At 40.5% G+C, this 19,832-nt stretch overlaps 1 long non-coding RNA gene across 1 annotated transcript in view; it reads right to left on the bottom strand.

Annotated features, from left to right (window-relative positions):
• Window positions 1–17,058: 17,058 nt before the first annotated feature.
• LOC144337558 (uncharacterized) overlaps window positions 17,059–19,832 on the bottom strand; it is a 119,445-nt gene continuing 116,671 nt past the window's right edge. The window contains exon 3 of the long non-coding RNA XR_013410766.1: window positions 17,059–19,480. This is a non-coding gene — a long non-coding RNA (uncharacterized LOC144337558). The remainder of the gene's footprint in view (window positions 19,481–19,832) is intronic.

Below are 19,832 nucleotides of genomic sequence, written 5' to 3'. Positions count from 1 at the left end.
TTACCTACATAAAAGACCTACAGGTGTACCCTTGAAACTACAACAAGCATTTTTTTTAACAACCACAATGAATTTCAAACATCAACAATTTAATCTCTAATCCTTCTCCATTCAAAATTTTAAAATTTGTTTTAAAAAGGAAACTTTTAATGAGCAGAATAAATTAGCTTCTTTTTTCTAAAATAATAATAAAATATAACTCGCATTTCACTCTGCACAATTGTACCTACCAGAATTCAAAGAAAGGAAAGTTGGTTGCATCTAACAGAAATAACCATACAGACGTCATTGAAGAGATGGGGTCTGAAATGGGCCTTAGGACAAAAAACAATTAAGGAGGTTGAGTGCCTGAGTTGGACCGGCAGACCCTGAAACAGCGACGGATGAACAAATATACTCAGACACAAATATCCCACGAAAGATGGGGCTGGGCTGCCTAGCCACTCACACATGCCAAGAAAGTTCCAGAAAAGAGTTAGCAGCAGTGGTCCCAATCAGCCAGCTAAGTTTGCATTTATTTAGTACAGATTAAATTACAAGCATCTTGAGTAAACATCACTACAGGGTAATTGACATTACCAACCTCCCAAGTAAAGAGCAATCAGGAACCTGCAGATAATCAAAGGGTGTTCTTAAGACCACCTGAGTAAACTCCTCTACAATCCTATGTATCTACACCTTTTAAGAGAATTCAGCTGCCTTCAGCCAACTCATTTACTGAAGCTATGCAAACCCCCCGGCCTTCCAAAAAGGTTTGTGACTATTTCCTATAACTATCTTTATAATTTTTCCTCTAAAATCTTTTCCGCCACCCTGACTAAACTCCCACATCTCTACCTTTTCTGTTTCTCGTATCTGTCTTAAAAAAAAAGAAAGAAAGAAAGAAAGAAAGAAAGAAAGAAAGAAAGAAAGAAAGAAAGAAAGAAAGATTTCTTCCTACTTGTTCCCAAAGCTCTATGTCTAGCTTACCTTCTTTCCGGAACCATGGGTTAAGTGATACAATTTGCATTAGGTCCCTTAATCGAGCCTGCAAAACCGAGGCTCCAGTGGCTTTAAGCAGTTGTTTGAATACTTTTAGATACTGCTCCTATTGTGCTGATAACTGTTGTACCGTGATAAAACTCTACCCTGAACAACCCCTCAAAATTAGAGATGCTAAGTAGGCACCGATGACCAACTGACTTACTGACTTATTGACTTACTGGTTTACCAACTGCAGAGCCTTCACCTTAGTTTTCGAAGGTTCTGCCGTGATTATTTGCAGCTATACCTCAAGCCTGAGGACCAACTGTGTGGGTCCAACTGGCAGACACTGACCCAGCAATGGATGAACAAATACACTCAGACACTAATATCCAGTGAAAGAGCAGGCTAGGTGGCCAAGTCCCTCCCAGACAACTAGAAGCATTTGGTAAAGAGTTAGCAGCAGGGGTCCTGATCAGCCAGTGAAGTTTGCATTTATTTAATACAGATTAAATGACAAATGTCTTGAGTAAACACCACTAGAAGGTAATTGACATTGCTGACCTCCCCCAGAGTAGTTCCCTCAGCATAAGATTAAATGTTGGTTTTAGGATGGCCTGAGTAAACAAGATATTTAGATAAACTCCTCTACATTCCTGTATATCTATGCCCTAAGCTTTTAAGATAATTCAGCTGCCTTCAGCCAAACCTTTTACAGAAGCTATGCAAACCCCCAGACTTCCAAGAAGGTTTGTGACTATTTCCTATAACTAACTTTATAAATTTTCTTCTAAAACATTTCCCACCACCTTGACTGAAGTCCCACAGTTGAAAAGACAGGGAAGGGCATCAGACAAGCAGGAAAAAATTAGAACAAGTTAGGCCATAAGAAATTAAAATGTTGATCAGGTCTTTCAACACAGATTTTAAAAAAGGGAGATTAGGGCCATGCTATGAGGACACTGAATGGCAGCCTACGTAATGAGAACTTCATCCTACAGATAAGAGAAGTCACTGGAAAGCTTTGAGAAGGTCACAAACATGACAAACTGCATTTCCAGGAAGATTACTCTGACCAGTATTAGGCAAGATAAGTTGGGAAATGATCTTCAACTTTGGAAACTTAATAGAAATATCTAAAAGATCTATATTTCTTTTCTTTTCATGTTAAATTTTGAAATCATTTCAGACTTTCTAAAATGTTCCAAAAATAGGCAAAGTCCTCATATGCTTTTCATTCAACTTCCCCAAATATTAACATTAAAGATATGCACCTAATAATCAAAATCAATAAATGATTATTAACACTGTAAAATGAAAGCCTGTACAGACCTTATCCAAATCCCCTCTATCTTCTGACTAATGTCCTTTTTCTGGACCAGAATCCAATCTACTATCACATATTGCTCTTTGTTGTACTGTTCTCTCAGTCTCCTTTAATCTGGGAAAGTTAGGATTTACCTTTAAGAGCTTCACATTTTTGAAAAGCATTGGTTACTTATTTTGTAGAATGAACCTCAGTTTGGACTTTGCTGTTACTTTATCATGATTAAACTCAGGTTATACACTTTGTACAAGAACACTACAGGGATGATGCTGCACCTTCTCCATCCATTATATTACAAGGCCCTAAGATGTCATTAACACTGACTACTGGGGATGTTAACTTTGATCACTGGGCTAAAGTTCCTTCACTGCAAAATGACCCTTTTCCTTGAAACTATTTTTAAACAACCAATCCCTGGGCCACACTACACATCAGCCAAATTAGATACACTGAGGGATGGTACAGGTATTGGTAGGCTTTAAATGCCCTACAATTGACTCTAATCAGTATCCAGAAACGCAAAAACATGGTTTAGACAGTGAAGATTAGAATCCTGAAAATCAGCTAGGAGACCATTCCTAAAGCTTCTCTTAAAATATATATATATATAATTCTAAACAAAAGACAATACATCTGGATTTTGGCATGGACATATGGTAGAGAAATAGAGGAAAAACAGAAATCACCTAATGGGGAAAGAGGTGAGTAGACTGCGGTCCAAATTAAAAAAAAAAAAAAAAAAGGCAGAATCAGGTGTCATGACACTTGCTTGTAATTCCAACATTTTGGGAGTGAAAGTGGGCAGATCACTTGAGCCCAGAAGTTTGAAACCAGCCTGGGGTTTCACCAGCCTGGGTGAAACACCATCTCTACAGAAACAAACACAAAAAATTAGCTAGGCATGGTGGCACATGCCTGTGATTCCAGCTACTCAGGAGGCTGAGGCAGGAGGATCACTTGAGCTCACAAGTTTGAGGCTGCCATCAATTATGATCTCACCACTGCACTTCAGCCTGGGTAAGAGAGTGAGACACTCTCTTTAAAAAAAAAAAAAAAAAAAAGGTAAAAATAATGTTCTAAGGTCAGATCTAGTACAAAAACTGCATCTTATTCTGTGATGTTTAGATGCTATAATTAAAACAGAACATGGAGGTGTTTCCGTAAGAATAGCTGAAAGAGTCTATACTTTTTATGCAGCTGCATCATCTTCTGTTGTGTAGATATAAGGTAGCCTGTTTAATTAGCATTGTGCCGGTGAAAGTCTAGGTTGTTCCCAATATTTTGCTGTTAAACAAACAATACAGTGAATAACCCTGATTATGTGTCATTTTTCATGACCGAGACTGTGATAAATTTTTCCCAGTAAAGTTTGGGAGGCAAAAATATATGTATTTTTAAATTTTGACATGCACTAAGAAAGTTTACTCTACAAGGTTTGTACATATTTTTATGTTCCAAGAAAAGTAGGGGAGGGTAATATCACCTCAGTTGCTCTCACAGAAAGCTCCTGAGTGACAGGACCTTTAGGGACAGAGGCACAAGGCCATATCCCTGGTGCCCAAACAGGGCAGGGGCCTCTGGATCCTGGGAAGCTCCAGGAAATGTGAGGGTGCCCTCTAGAGGACACCCTGCTAAGGATCAGAAAGGAGCCAAGGAAGTTGAGAAATTACAGCAGCTCTTAAACTAAGGGAAAGTTCAAGTGGAGGACATTAAGGTTCAAGGAGTAAGCTGAAGTGAGAAAGTGGTAGAGACTGGTGGAAGGAGAAGGTAAAAAGCTCCAGGGAAGCTAGGGGAGGCACATCAGGGCTCTCCACTCCTCCTCAGCATTGAACTTTGTAGTGGTCATGCTGGTGGGGCTCTGTGAGCTCTAGAATGTTCAGCACTATCTGGGGACTCTACCCACTCAAGGCCAGCAGGACTCCCTCCCGCAGCTCTGACAACCAGCAATGTCTCCAGACTTTGCCAAATGCTTTTCCCAATGAAAAAACTGCCCCTGGCAGAAGCATTAATCTTCACTAATCTATAAAAGCAAATCACCACTAAAATCCATCACCTCTAGGTAGAAGAATTACAAGTGTGAGACAGGTAAAATGGAGGTCTTCAATAGCTACTGAAATGACCTTTACTTAATCAGCAATTTGATGTCCCAGAAGGCATGTTTAGGGATAATGCCACTTGGCGGCCTGTACCTCACAGCAGAAAGGATATGGGTTTTCCAAGGGTCTGTAACCATGAACCGGAAAGGTCTGGAACTGAGAAAGGTAATGACACCCACTGGGTTACTTTAAAAAGTGGGATGTAGGGAATTCTGTAGATATTGGGAGAAAAAAATACACAATGTAACCCCAACCCCATTCTGATTCTCTCACCATCTTAGGGCCATCTTGGCTATCTATGAATGGTAGCATTTAGGTTCCTGGCCTGTACACTGTCTGGCTCAGGGACCTCAAATGTTCTCTTATTGTGGAGAAAGAAGACGTTTTGATCATTCTCATCCTTCACTCATTCACCTCTCACACCTGTCGACCTCTCAAACCTCTTGCCACTCCTGGATTTCATTCTCAATATTCTGAGCTCCATTTCTGTCCCTCATCAATTCCAACATGTGGTGGGTCCAGATGGTGGCTTCTACCCATGATTTTGTAAAAAAAAAAAAAAAAAGACTTTCAAAATTACTTTGCCTGACACCTCCTTAAACTGACCTTCACCTGCAGCCCCATGATCATACCAGCAGCATTTGGACATGTTTTCTGGTAGCCAGATGCTTTCCATCTCTCATTAGGAAATGTGACTCTCTCTACGCTGCATAAAGATTTCCCAGTAGAAATGAACACAGAGACACTGCCCGTGTGTTCCCAAAGAAAATGGTCTCTATAAGAATATGTGAAAACTGCAATTATAGAACGGACAACCTAAAACATACATTATGTAGATGATTCTCACCATTCCTTTAAGAGATACATTGTAAAACATGCCATTAATAATTATTCGAGAAGAAAAAAGCATGTATACTCTTTTCTTAAATTAATTTTAATAAGGTGGTTCCTCCCATGTGCCAAGGCTAGGCCTCTGAACAAAATTCTCCATCTGCAGTGCCAATGCCTGAGAGGATGACATGGACTTAGGCCTGATATGCAGCCATTACTGTCTATCCTGCCCCTGATGCAGGACAGTACCAGCCCAGGGCCCAAATCTGCTGAAGAGCTGAGAGAGAAAATGGAATCTCCAAAGCCTCTTACCTTTTTCCAACCCACGGCAATGGGTACCAGTGTAGTCCATTTGCCCCTGAGGACACCCACCTGCTGGTCTTTGGCTTCTAAGAGTCAGACCTCCCTGGCTTCTCTGGGTCTCAGCTGCTTTCACTCTGCTGAGTCTTGCTCTTTCACATGGGGGTCACTCCCCTGCCAGGCATGCCTTCCAGCTCCAGCTGACAGGTCAGCTAAACCAGAACCAAGAGAATGAACAAAGATTTCAATATCTAGTACATCTAGCTGAGATGCAATCTGTACAAAAAAATAAAGAGGTAGAGATGCACACTCCTTCCCTGACAACATTGTGTCCCAAAGCCATGTCTTCTGTGCCCCTCATGAAGGAGCTCACTGTCCCTCACCACATGGGTAAGTGCTTCCAGGGTCTCTCAATTCCTCAAAGGGAGGCAACACACATTTTAACACAGTACCTCAGCAATGGAAGTGGTGATAATTTACCGACTTTGATAAAGTTCCTGAAAAGATCCCTAGACTGCAAAATTCCCCTTTGAAAGAAGACAGAAACGGCTTTCCAACTGCACAACATTGGCCTCCCTGCTTTTAAAAAAGTACCCTTGAAAGAGCCAAAACAATTTTGCCAAAAAAAATGCAGAAATTGAACTTTCTTATTTCATATCTCACAAAACATTACAACTATTAAAAACAGAGGCTGCTGGCATAAGAATACAAATAGGGGTCAAAAGGATAGAATTGAGAGTCCAGAAATAAACACTCACCCTTATAGTTCATTGCTCTTGCATAAGGGTGTCAAGATAATTTAATGGAGGAACAGTCATCCTCTCAAATAATGGTGCAGAAACAACTAGGTAAAAACATGCAAAACAATAAACTTAGAGAACTATACTTCCAACCGTATCAAACAATTATCTGAAAATGGATCAGTGAGTTAATTATAAGATCTATAACCATAAAAACATCTTAGAAAAAGACATGGGGTAAAATTTAATGACCTCAAATGTGCCATGGATTCTCAGGTATGACCCAAATGCATGAGAAACAAAAAGGAAAAATAGATAAATTGAGCTAAAGATGCAAGCCTTTTGTGCATCAAAGGATATTATCAAGAAAATAAAAAGACCAAACACAGAATGACACATAATAGTTGCAAATCACGTAGACAATGGTTTCATGCCCAGAATATATAAAGAACTGCTCCAAATCGACAACAAAAAGACAAACTACCCAATTTACATAAATGGGCAAAGAACTCAAATAGACATTTCTTCAAAGAAGATATGCAAATCATCAAGAGACACCTGAAAAGAAACTCAACGTCATTAGTCATTAGGAAAATACAAAGTCAAAACTACAAGGAGATATCACACTACACCTACAAATATGGCTACTATTCTTTTCACATGTTAAATAACAAGTGAAAGCCTTATGTAGAATTTGGAATCCTCATACATTGCTGGTGAGGTTATAAAAAGGTACAGCCACTAGGAGAAACAGTTGTGCTGTTCCTCAAGAAGCTAATCATAGAATTCTCATATGAAACAGCATCCATTCCTAGGTATATATCCAAAGAATTGAATCCAGGGACTCAAACAGGTACTCGCATGGGAATGTTGATTGCAGCATTACTCACAAAAGATAAAATATGAAAACAATCCAAGTGTTCATCAACATATGAATAAACAAATGTGGTCACACATACAACAGAATGTTAATCTGTCTTAAAGAGGAATGAAGCTCTGACATCCGCTGGAACATGCATGGTTTTTGGAAAATTATATTAAGTGAAATATGTCAGAAACAAAATAACAAATATGTATAATTCCATTTATATGAAACACCAAGAATAGGCAAATTCATAGAGAGATAGTAGAGATGATCAAGGTCTAGGGTGGAAAATATAGGGAGTTATTATTGTTTAAAAGATGCAAAGCTTCAGTTTAAAATGATAAAAATTTTCTAGGAAAAATAGTGGTGATGGTAACTGAACACCGTGTATGTGGTTATTTCCACTTGATTGCACATTTTAAAGTGGTTATGTTTGTATTTTAGTAGAGACAGGGTTTCACCATGTTGGCCAGGATGGTCTCGGGCTCCTGGCCTCGTTATCCACCCGCCTTGGCCTCCCAAAGTGCTGGGATTACAGGCGTAAGCCACTGCACCCAGCCAACTGTGTATTCTTTATAACAGAGGCATATAAATTTAAAGGTGCTGGTTCTCTTGGGGCTGCCAGTAATATATCACCCATAAAATGAATAATCTTGCTATTAGAAAATTCTTTTCTACTGGGAACTAAAGCCTGATCTACACGTTACTGATACATGATAGTACTCTTCAGCATTCCCTGAGGAAGCACTTCCCAACGAAATCAGGAAGTTGGCCTTTCATTATTAATAGCTGGTAATGTAAACGCAAATTTTTCTCTGTTCTGTTCTGTGAGAGGAATAGAATAAAAACAGTCCTTTAAGTCAATCACAATTATAGGCCAATCTTGAGCAATCGCCACGGGGAAAGGGGTCCCGTAGGCTGTAGATTAGCGTTAATAGCAGGGAAGTCATGCAAAAGTTTCCATTTGCCAAACTTTTGGGAATGAGGAAATGGCCGAATTCCAAGGACTGTTAGATGGTTCTATATGGCCGGATTTTAATTGTTCCTCAAATAATTCATGGGCTCTTTGTAATTTCTCTCCCTTCAGAGGTCACTGTTCTACCCAACTAAGATTTTGAGAGAGCCACATCAGGGGCAGTGGAGGTAAAACAGTGGCCATAATTATAATTTAAATGTAACTTAAATTTTAACAGAGAATTATAATTTGCGATATTCCTGGTATACAAGGAACACATGAAATTTTACCATGGGCCGCCCGTGGAGCCGGAGAGCAGCGACGCAGGTCCTGGTCAGCGGTCCCACTGCGCTTGCATAGGCACCTCTTTTTGTCTGCATGCCTCCCTCCTCCTACCGCTGGGCAGAGGCTGCTGGCCTGGAGGACCCTGTCAGATTGGGCACTGCTGGCTTTTTTCCCGCTGAGCCTTTCCTAACGCACACCGCCTGCTTGGCTGCACAGCTTCGGTTTCTAATGCCTTTTCTTATCTCTTTATAAACATACACCTGACTGCCTTATTGATTTTGCATCACTGGGCAGGCTAAAAGCTCCCCTTCAAATGTCGCTTGCTTAAGAAAGGGTCCCATAGCTGTAGTGTATGCCTTGTCTTTTTTCTTATTTATTGGAGGAGGGGGCTCAGGCAAAACCTCCCTTTCCTCTTTGTTATTTTTGCCAGGTGATATTGGGGCTAAGGAACTCAGGGGTGGTAAAGTAGGTGACGGTTCTTTCTCCTTCCCCTTTTTAGGCTCTTCTGTGTATAATGGGAGCAGAGTCGCCCTCACTAAAGCCCATAGCATTAAAGATTATACTGGGACCCATTGCTCTTGTGCATGAGGCCAGGAGATTTAGACCATCCTGGCTAACATGGTGAAACCCTGTCTCTACTAAAAATACAAAAAAATTAGCCAGGCGTGGTGGCAGGCGCCTGTAGTCTCAGCTACTCAGGGGGCTGAGGCAGGAGAATGGTGTGAACCCAGGAGAGGGAGATTGCAGTGAGCTGAGATCGTGCCACTGCACTCTAGCCTGGATGACAGAGTAAGACTCTGTCTCTAAAAAAGAATAATTTTAAAAAACAGAAAAAAACAAACAACAGCAAAACAAAAAACAACAACAACAACAGAAATTTTTCTTCCCTCTTGTTCGCAAAGCTCTATGTCTAGCTTACCTTCTTTCAGGAACCATGGGTTAAATGATACAATTTGCATTAGGTCCCTTAATTGATCCTGCAAAACTGAGGCTCCAGTGACTTTAAGCAGCTGTTTGAATACTTTTTGAATACTGCTTCTGCTATGCTGATAACTGTTGTCCCCTGATAAAAACCCTACCCTGAACAATTCCCTCGAAATTGGAGATCCCAAGCAGGCACTGATGACCTACTGACTTACTGACTTATCGACTTACTGGCTTACCAACTGCACAGTCTTCACCTTCTTTGTCAAGGGTTCTGTCGTGATTATTTGCAGCTATACCTCAGACCTGGGAAGCAACATGCCAGGTCCTCACACGGGACACCAACTGTCTGGGTCCAACCGGCAGACTCTGACCCAGCAATGGATGAACAAATACATTCAGACACAATTATCCAGTGAAAGAGCAGGCTAGGTGGCCAAGTCACTCACGGATACCTAGAAAGGTCCGGTAAAGAGTTAACAGCAGAGGCCCTGATCAGCCAGTGAAGTTTGCATTTATTTAGTACAGATTAAATGACAAATGTCTTGAGTAAACACCACTAGAAGGTAACTGACATTGCAGACCTCCCAGAAAATAGTTTCCCTGCGCATAAGATTAAATGTTGGTTTTAGGATGGCCTGAGTAAACAAGATATTTAGATAAACTCCTCTACATTCCTGTGTATCTATGCCCTAAGCATTTAAGATAATTCAGCTGCCTTCAGCCAAACCTTTTACTGAAGCTATGTAAACTACCAGACTTCCAAGAAGGTTTGTGACTATTTCCTATAGCTATATTTATAATTTTTCTTCTAAAACATTTCCCACCACCTTGACTGAAGTCCCACAGTTGAGAAGACAGGGAAAGGCATCATTAAGCAAGAAAAAGTTAGAACAAGTTTGGCCATAAGAAAATAAAATGTTGGTCAGGTTTTTCAGTACAGATCAAAAAAAAAGGGAGATTAGGGCCATGCTATGAGGACACTGAATGGCAGCCTACGTAATGGGAACTTCATCCTACAGATAAGAGAAGTCACTGGAAAGCTTTGAGAAGGTCACAAACATGACAAACTGCATTTCCAGGAAGATTACTCTGACCAGTATTAGGCAAGATAAGTTGGGAAATGATCTTCAACTTTGGAAACTTAATAGAAATATCTAAAAGATCTATATTTCTTTTCTTTTCTTTTCATGTTTAATTTTGAAACCATTTCAGACTTTCAAAAATGTTCCAAAATTAGGCGAAGTCCTCATATGCTTTTCATTCAACTTCCCCAAATATTAACTTTAAGATATGCACCTAATAATCAAAATCAATAAATGATCATTAACATTGTAAAATGAATGCCTGTAGCGACCTTATCCAAATCCCCTGTATGTTCTGACTAATGTTCTTCCTCTGCACCAGGATCCAATCTAGTATCACATATTGCTCTTTGTTGTACTGTTCTCTCAGTCTCCTTTAATCTGGGAAAGTTAAGATTTATCTTTAAGTGCTTCACATTTTTGAAGAGTATTGGTTACTTATTTTGTAGAATGACCTTCAGTTTGGACTTCTCTAATATTTTCTCATGATTAAACACATGTTATACACTTTGTACAAGAACACCACAGGTATGATGCTGCACCTTCTCCATCCATTATATTAGAATGCCCTAAGATGTCGTTGTAGCAGTACAAGGGGCAGACAAAACTCCTCAGACACCGAGTTACAGAAGGAAGAGTTTTATTCAGCTGGGGACATCAGCAAGACTTCAGTCTCAAGAGCTGAGCTCCCTGAGTAACCAATTCCTGTCCCTTTTAAGGGCACACAACTCTAAGGGGGTACATGTGAGAGGGTGGTGATTGATTGAGCAAGCAGGGGGTATGTGACTGGGGCTGTTTACACCAGTAATTAGATCAGAACAAAACAAGATAGGGATTTTCACAGTGCATTTCTATACAATGTCTGTAATCTATAAGATAACAGAACCAATTAGGTCAGGGGTCGATCTTTAACTACCAGGCCCAGGGTGCGATACCAGGCTGTCTGCTTGTGGATTTCATTTCTGCCTTTTAGTTTTTACTTCTTCTTTCTTTGGAGGCAGAAGTTGGGCATAAGACAATATGAGGGGTGGTCTGCTCCCTTATTCCTCCCTTTTGAGACTCTCACTCATTTTATTAGTGGGAGTTCTCACTTTCATTTTCACTACCTATGTCTTCTTGCAAGACAGATCGATAATGATTTATATAGTATATTTGTGCTGAGGCATTTTGGTGAACTAAGGTAGCAATGAAGCTTTTTATCATTCAAAGAAGTACAGGTATCAAACAGGGGAGCAGTAGACAGGTACCTATTATTATTATAACTCCTATTATAAGAGTTTTAAATCCTCCTAGCACTGGGAACCATTTTCCAAACATGGCCCCAGGGTCAAATCCATGCCACACTTGCATGGGCATATGTGCCAGTTTTGTCATATCTCTAACTATGTCTTCAACTACTTGCCCTTGATTATCTATGTGTAGGCAGCAATTAGTAAGGTTAAATTTCCTGCAGATCTCTCCTTCAGTCGCTAGCAAGTAGTCCAGATCTAATCTATTTTGATAGATAGCATTTCTCATCAGAGTTTCTTGCCAGAACAGAATAGTCAAGGCTCTGCCGCTTATATTAGTGATTATTTCTAAGACAGCTTGTAACCATATGATTTTGTTGATTATGTAAATGGGGGTCCGGTATCCCCATGAGCTGTCTCGTGCCCAAGTAGCAGGCCCATAATATTGTGTGATTCTCTCAGGGGATCATTCATCATCTTTCCAATTTCCTATAGCTATGCTTCTCTTTCCACGGGAAGCATAGACAGGGAGGCCCAGGAGTTTGCCTGTTTTTATGGGCAGTAGGAAGAAAGATGGTTTAATTGTGCCAATAACACAACTATCTGCCCACTGGTCAGGTAATTTGGCATAAGCTCGATGCCCACATATCCAATACAATCTAGTGGGGGCTGTCCAGTCCCGGTGGGACTCCAGGTGGGTCCACATGGTTTGCAACTTTGGGAATTTGCTAAACGGATTCCTCTCTGTTTGATTTGAACTCCACCAAGTGACTGTTTTTGTGGTACCATGATACAGTTTCTGTCCCAGACAACTAAGTCGTCCTACAGGGTGAGTGAATTCTTTTCCTTCTCTAGCTATCCAATAATTGAGGATTTTAGGACTCAGAAATTATCAGGGTGATTCTTTTGAGCTGGAAATTCATCAGGAAATGGGTCTGTAGGCACCAATTCTTGGGCTTCCCATGGTCATTGATTTCCCATTACAGTTCCTCCACATACATAACATGAAGTGACATTCAGAGACTGGGCTACATGCCTTGGCTAATTGCAAAAACAAATTTCTTGTTTTTTTCTGGAATTTCTGGTACTGGTACATTTGGTTCATCATAGAAAATTTGAAACAGTGGCTCAGGAAAGTGTTTGTAAACTTCTTCTCGAACCAAGATATTTACTCGGGGATCCAGTCTGGCCCCGTCAATTCCTAAGGTCACACACTCCTCTTTTTTCCAGCAAGGATCAATAGTATTGGTTATTACTAGCTCTAACGGGTTACATTGTCCCTTAGTACAGGAAGGGCCATTTTTTCCTTTCTGAAGGTGGATTGGATCCTTTTCATCATTATTTTTTTCTTTTATCCAAGTGGCCTAAACGACACAAGACCAGAATTTACCTTTATTTCCACACAGTCCTAATTTATGACAGATGTACTTATTTTCTGCCATATAGCCTCTTTTCTAATTAAGACAACCACACCTTATTCCGAACTTATTACTATTAATGATAGCACAGGTATCAAATTTTAAGGTGACTTGTTTGGGCACCCTTTTTTTTCTTCTGTTTTGGCTAACACTTTACTCATATCGTTTAAGAGCCCCCACCAGTCCTCAGTCCTTAATCTAATTTTAAAAACTGTGGTCATGGGAGGTTCAGATGGGTCATAACACACATCAGGTTGGTCATTTCCTGGGCTACATACTTTGTATAGAATAACATTATACAAACAAGTTCTTTTTAGAGTTCCAGTACACTTACAATAAGTGTAAAATAATAGGACCTTAGCAACCTTTTGTCCTACCTCAGTGCTTTGATGTATACACTGGGAACAGCCCTCAGTCTGAGGAAAGTCAGTGGAAGTCTTTACTGTACAAGTCCAAATTTGAAGGAAAATGAGTACCGCGATGAGTTGTCTCATGCTTCAGCTGTGCGTGGACCAGTCAGCTTCTGGGTGTGACTGGAGCAGGGCTTGTCGTCTTCTTCAGAGTCACTTTGCAGGGGTTGGCGAAGCTGCTCCCGTCCACATACCACTTGCAGTCTTCTGATGCTTAAGGATGGTCTCAGAGTTTGGGCCTGCTAGAATAAACTGAGTCCAATACCTCTACACAGTTATGTTCAACTGGGCTCTCTGATACAGGGAACAAGGTGGTGGGGTTTAGGGTGTTGCAAACTTCAACAGATATGTGGAGATTTTCACATAGCAAGCTTTGGTACTTGGTTAATCTAGCATTTTTTAACCAATGATGTCCTTTGGTATTTGTTAAAGTTACCACAGCATGGGGGGCTTTATATTCCGGTTTTGCCTAAGGGTTAGTTTATCTGCTTCTTGTGCTAACAGGACCTTTGCTGCTAGGGCCCTTAGACCTGGGGGCCAGCCTTTGTTAACTCTGTCTAGTTGTTTTGAGAGATAGGCCACTGGCCTTGGCCAGGCCCCACAGTCTGGGTTAAAACTCCAACTGCCATTTTTTCTCTTTCTGACACCTAGAGTGTAAAGAGTTTTGTCAGGTCAGGTAGTATCAGGGCTGGGGCCAACATGAGTTTTTCTTTTAACTCTTGAAAAGCTCGTTGCTATTGGTTGTAATAGATGTAGTTTATCTAATCTACATTTTTATTAACTGTCACCTACTAAAATATTGACTCAAATTCTGCAGCTATTTGATTTCAAACTTTAAATTGATCTGGTATTCCTTGTAGGACTCCAATTGTGTCTAAATAGACATGAGAGTTGAAAGACCCATAAGGGGCTTCTCTCACTTTATGATGTCTTATTAGTATTATTTTTCCTTCTGGTTGATGAAATGCCAGGGTGAAAGGGATAGCCAATTGGACTAAAGTACAAGTGCCACTCCAGTTATTCAGCAGAGTGCCTAGTAAAGCTCCACCACAATACCACCAGACATCCACTCAGGGATGAAAAAGGGCTGACTGATTGATAAGCTCTTGAAAATTCTTAAGCTCACTGCATCCTTTCAAGTCTCCAAGGAATGCTAAGTTTCCTCCTTGTCGTGAGAGACACGAAGTGAACTTAGTGCTGGGAGACAGAAGCTGGATGGCCCTCGGGGGCTGACCCACAGGGTCTTTGGGATATAGCAGAGAGAGCTGGGCATGACTTATTACTCCAGGCTGTAGAATCCTGGAAAAGAGCTATCATGCAGCCTATGCCTAGTCAACTGGAGGACCACCTTAGTGGAAGGGGACAACCTGGGCCTCTGGCCTGCCATGTGCACAAGCATAACAATTGCTTTTGTTTAATGTGCAAATGGAATATTTGATCAATTTTAACCAGGCATTTGCATCTTGATATCCTGTCTTAATTGCTAAAGTTTGTTTTAAGTCTTTAACTTCTATGATCCTCCAGTAAAATGAATGTGTGGTTTTAGGGAAATTACAAAAACCAGTTGGGGCAGTCCATCCTTGCTCTTTAGTGGTCCACAGAACATTGGATCAACTATGGCATGAAAGCTGTACATCGGGGTGCAACACTCCTGGTTGGCACTGGGGTCTTTATCGAAATCTCCCTGGATTAAATGGTCCTAGTTTACTAATGTCTAGTCTGAGGGGAGTCAGGAGGGACAGAAGTACTTTTCTGAAGTAGAAAGCTGTCTTTGACTTGGCAAGTCCTCACAGGGTGTAACAAAGCAAGCATTAAATGCAATAGTTTGAGGTGAAATTGACTTGGTTATATTAATAACTAGATGGTCAGTAATAGAACAAGGAAAGAAGAAAGAGTAATGGAATAGATTAAAAGAGTTAAATTTTTCTTAGCTTTAGTTTTGTAGGGTTTTCATCAGGCCTCTGAGCCCAAGCCAAGCCATCGCATCCCCTGTGACTTGCACTTATAAGCCCAGATGGCCTGAAGTAACTGAAGAATCAATCACAAAAGAAGTGAAAATGTCCTGCCCTGCCTTAACTGGTGACATTCTACCACAAAAGAAGTGAAAATGTCCGGTCCTTGTCTTTAGTGATGACATTATCTTGTGAAATTCCTTTTCTTGGCTCATCCTGTCTCAAAAAGCTCCCCAAATGGGCACCTTGTGACTCCCACTCCTGCCCACCAGAGAACAACCCCCTTTGGTTGTAATTTTCCTTTACCTACCCATTTCACATAAAACAGCCCCACCCTTATCTCCCTTCGCTGACTCTCTTTTCAGACTCAGCCCGTCTGCACCCAGGTGAAATAAACAGCTTTTTTGCTCACACAAAGCCTATTTGGTGGCCTCTTCACATGGATGGACGCGCATGACAGTTTTCCCCTGGGACTATGGCCCACGACTCTGGAGGGGTTGGCGCTTTCTTGACTTGGCTGTGGTGAATCCATTTTTTTTTTTTTTTTTTTTTTTTTTTTTTTTTTGCTGTATGAACAGCAGTCTTGGTGGTTAGCAGCACAAGGTAGGGTCCTTCCCAGGCTGGCTCAAGTGTTTTTTCTTTCCACCTTTCGATGAGAATGTGATCTTCAGGTAGGTGTTGGTTTACTGGAAATTCTAGGGGTGGTAGATGTGCTAAAAGCCTTTTAGGTTTTTTTTTTTTTTTTTTGTGAGAAAGGAAAGTGGAAGATAAACCAAGTATATAATTTTTAAGAAATTGACCTTTTGTTTTAAATGTGGGGACCTTGGCAGCGAACTTTATAGTCCTTAGTGCCTTTTTACTGAGAAATTTCCTTTGGAACCTATTTTTATTAGTTTTTAAACCAAAGAAAACCAAATACCATTTTACATTTAACAATGCTTCTTGTATAATTTTTACACCAGATAAGCTAAATTTTATCTTTATATTAGTGTGTTATTAATGTTAAACCTAATTTTAATAAAACCTTATAGACATATTTATTTAATTTTTATGTTTGACCATAAGGTAAGATTTTACAGACTCTTTTTAATCTTTTATAATTTTTGCTAAAGAGCAGGCTGGTGCTTTAAGAAAAGCTGCTATGCTTTTACTTTAATGTCCAGTTCACAGAAAAACTGGATGATACTTCTTTAACTTTAGCTAATATGTTTACACAATGTTCTTTACAATTAACATTTTAAAACTTGCTTAAACTTTCAAAATAATACTTTTTAACTTTTTAATGTAGGTAAAAATGTACATTCTTATGCCTCCTTATAATCCTTTTACCAAAGATATATTTTGCTTTTCTTATATACCTTGCACATAAACTACTTTTTTTTTTTTTTCAATAGTTTTACATTCAGGAGGTCTAGTTACTTTTAAATTGTACAATATTTTTGCATAAATTCTTTTTTCATACTTTTTTTTATAACCTTTCTTTCCAACCCCCTCCCCCACGACTTTTACCAGCAATTTCTTTTTTGACATGCCTTCATTTTCAGACTTATTACAAACATTTCTTTCTTTAAACAACCAGTTTATTTGAGGACAAGAATTTACCATATAACACTCTTTTTATATAAATTCCGCCCCCCCTTTTTTCTTTTTTTATCCGAAGATGATAACCTTTCTTTCCCAAAGTGAACCTTTTTTTTTATGTCTGTGGACTAGACTGTCTAAGGCCACAGATTAGAAGTTACTATAATACATGTCACACTGTTAACTTTTAGCAAACTTTACTTTTGTTGAAAACCTGGTAAGTTTGGGATTTTAATTATCCGTTGCTATTAATAACACCTTGTTTTGTCCAAATTAGAATTGCTACAATGGCTTTTAAAGGAACAGGGTACGCTTTTTTTTTAACTACTTATATATCTCTCTCTTTCTTTCTTTCTTTCTCTCATTGGCTTCCCTTTTGCCTCTGTCTCTTCCTCTCTCTGCCTCTGTCTTTCTCTTTCTCTCTCTCCTTGACTCCTTTTTTGTCTGTCTCTTCCTCTCCATCTCTTCCTCTCTCTCTCGCTTTGCCTCTTTTCCTCTCTGTCTCTTTCCTTTCTCTCTCTCTGCTGGTCTTTCCTTGCCTCTGTCAGCCACTTATGCTGCTGTTCTCTCAACCACTGTGTGTTGGGGGCGGGGGATCTAAAACAAGCTGGTCTGGGTTCCCTGGCTTACAGGTTACCTTCTGCCATACCTTTGAAACAAGGGACCTGTCCATGCTTCCTTCTAATGGCCGACCTACCTCTAATGCTGGCCAGTCTATCTTATACAAAGTTTTAAGTTTTTCTGGTGTCATAGTACTCCATAGTCTCCCATAAATCCTTTTTTTGAAATTTTTCAACATGGTTCCTAGTGCGGTGGGCTTACTTTGTGCCTCACCCATGTTTGCTCTAGACAAAACACCACGCTCACAACACATGCACACCACAAAACAAAAAACGGGTAAAAACAGCACACACACACTTTTGTAGTTTACACCAAACCAAAATCTGGGTATCCAGAAACCCAAGCCAGGTCAAAACCAAAACCAAAGTGTCAAGCAATCCAAGTCAAGTCAAAAACAAAAACCAAAGTGCCGATACAGGCACACCGTGGGTGATCAGGCCACGCTCCCACTCAAATGGAGTAGGCAAGTTCCCAAGACCAGTCCTGTCAAGCAATTCAAACCAAGTCAAAACCAAAACCAAAGTGCCAATAAAGGCACACCATGGGTGATCAGGCCACACTTCCACTCAAACGGAGTGGGCAAGTTTCAAAGACTAGTCTTACCAAGTTTCAGATGCTCAGACTCCAAGTCCCCATTCCTTCCCGGTGTTCAGCGACTGCGTTGATCCTGCTTGGGGGCCTGCCACACACTGCTCTGGCGAGGCGTCCCACGGGGGCAAATGCCTACCCGGGAGCCCTCTCAGGATCCGCGTGGATTGGGCTGGTCGGAGTCCTCCACAGGGATGTTCCACAGGGCAGGCTTAAGCCACCTAAGGAGCTGCCTACACCATCCACCATTCACCTCACTTCCCGGTCAGGGAACAAAGAAATGTAACAGGAGGAGCGGCAGACAAAACTCCTCAGACACGGATTTACAGAAGGAAGGGGTTTATTCGGCTGGGGGCATTGGCAAGACTTCAGTCTCAAGACCCTAGCTCCCCAAGGAACATAAAAAGGGCAATTCCTGTCCCTTTTACGGGCTCATAACTCTAAGGGGGTGCATGTGAGAGGGTCGTGATTGATTGAGCAAACAGAGGGTACATGACTGGGAGTTGTTTTCACCGGTAATTAGATCAGAATGAAACAAGATAGGGATTTTCACAGTACATTTCTATACAATGTCTGCAATCTATAAGATAACAGAACCAATTAGGTCAGGGGTCCATATTTAACTACCTGGCCCAGGGTGCGGAGCCGGGCTGTCTGCCTGTGGATTTCATTTCCGCCTTTTAGTTTTTACTTCTTTCTTTGGAGGCAGAAATTGGGCATAAGACAATATGAGGGGTGGTCTCCTACCTTATCGTTATTTCTGATTACTGGGGATGTTAACTTTGATCACTGGGCTAAAGTTCCTCCACTGCAAAATGACACTTTTCCTTGAAAGCATTTTTAAACAACCAATCCTTGGACGACAGCGCACATCAGCCAAATCAGATACACTTGAGGGATGGTACAGGCATTGGTAGGCTTTAAACGCCCTATAAGTGACTGTAATCAGTATCCAGAATTGTAAACCTATGGCTTAGACAGTAAAGATTAGAATCCTGAAAATCAGCTAGGAGACCATTCCTAAGGCTTCTCTTTAAAAAAAATCTAATTCTAAACAAAAGCAAATACATGTGGATTTTGGCATGGACATATGGTAGAGAAATAGAGGAAAAATAGAAATCACCTGATGGGGAAAGAGATGAGTGAGTAGACTGCAGTCCAATTTGAAGAGAAAAAAAAAAAAGGCACAATCAGGTGTGATGACACTTGCTTGTAATTCCAGGATTTTGGGAGGGAAAGTGGGTAGATCACTTGAGCCCAGAAGTTGGAGACCAGCCTGGGATATCACCAGCCTGGGTGAAACCCCATCTCTAGAGAAACAAACACAAAAAATTAGCTAGGCATGGTGGCACGTGCCTGTGATTCCAGCTGCTCAGGAGGCTGAGACAAGAGTATTGCTTGAGTTCACAAGGTTGAGGCTACAGTCAATTATGATCTCGCCACTGCACTTCAACCTGGGTATGAGAGTGACACACTCTCTCTTTAAAAAAAAAAAAAAAAAAAAAAAAAACAGTAAAAATAATGTTCTAAGGTCACATCTAGTACAAAAACTGCACCTTGTTCTGTGATGTTTAGATGCCATACTTAAAATACAACATGGAGGTGTTTCCATATGAATAGCTGAAAGATTCTCTACTTTTAATGCAACTGCATCATATTCTA

The sequence above is a fragment of the Macaca mulatta genome, chromosome 19 (genome assembly GCF_049350105.2).
Source record: "Macaca mulatta isolate MMU2019108-1 chromosome 19, T2T-MMU8v2.0, whole genome shotgun sequence".
Lineage (NCBI taxonomy): Eukaryota > Metazoa > Chordata > Mammalia > Primates > Cercopithecidae > Macaca > Macaca mulatta.
This window is presented reverse-complemented; position numbering and strand designations above follow the sequence as displayed.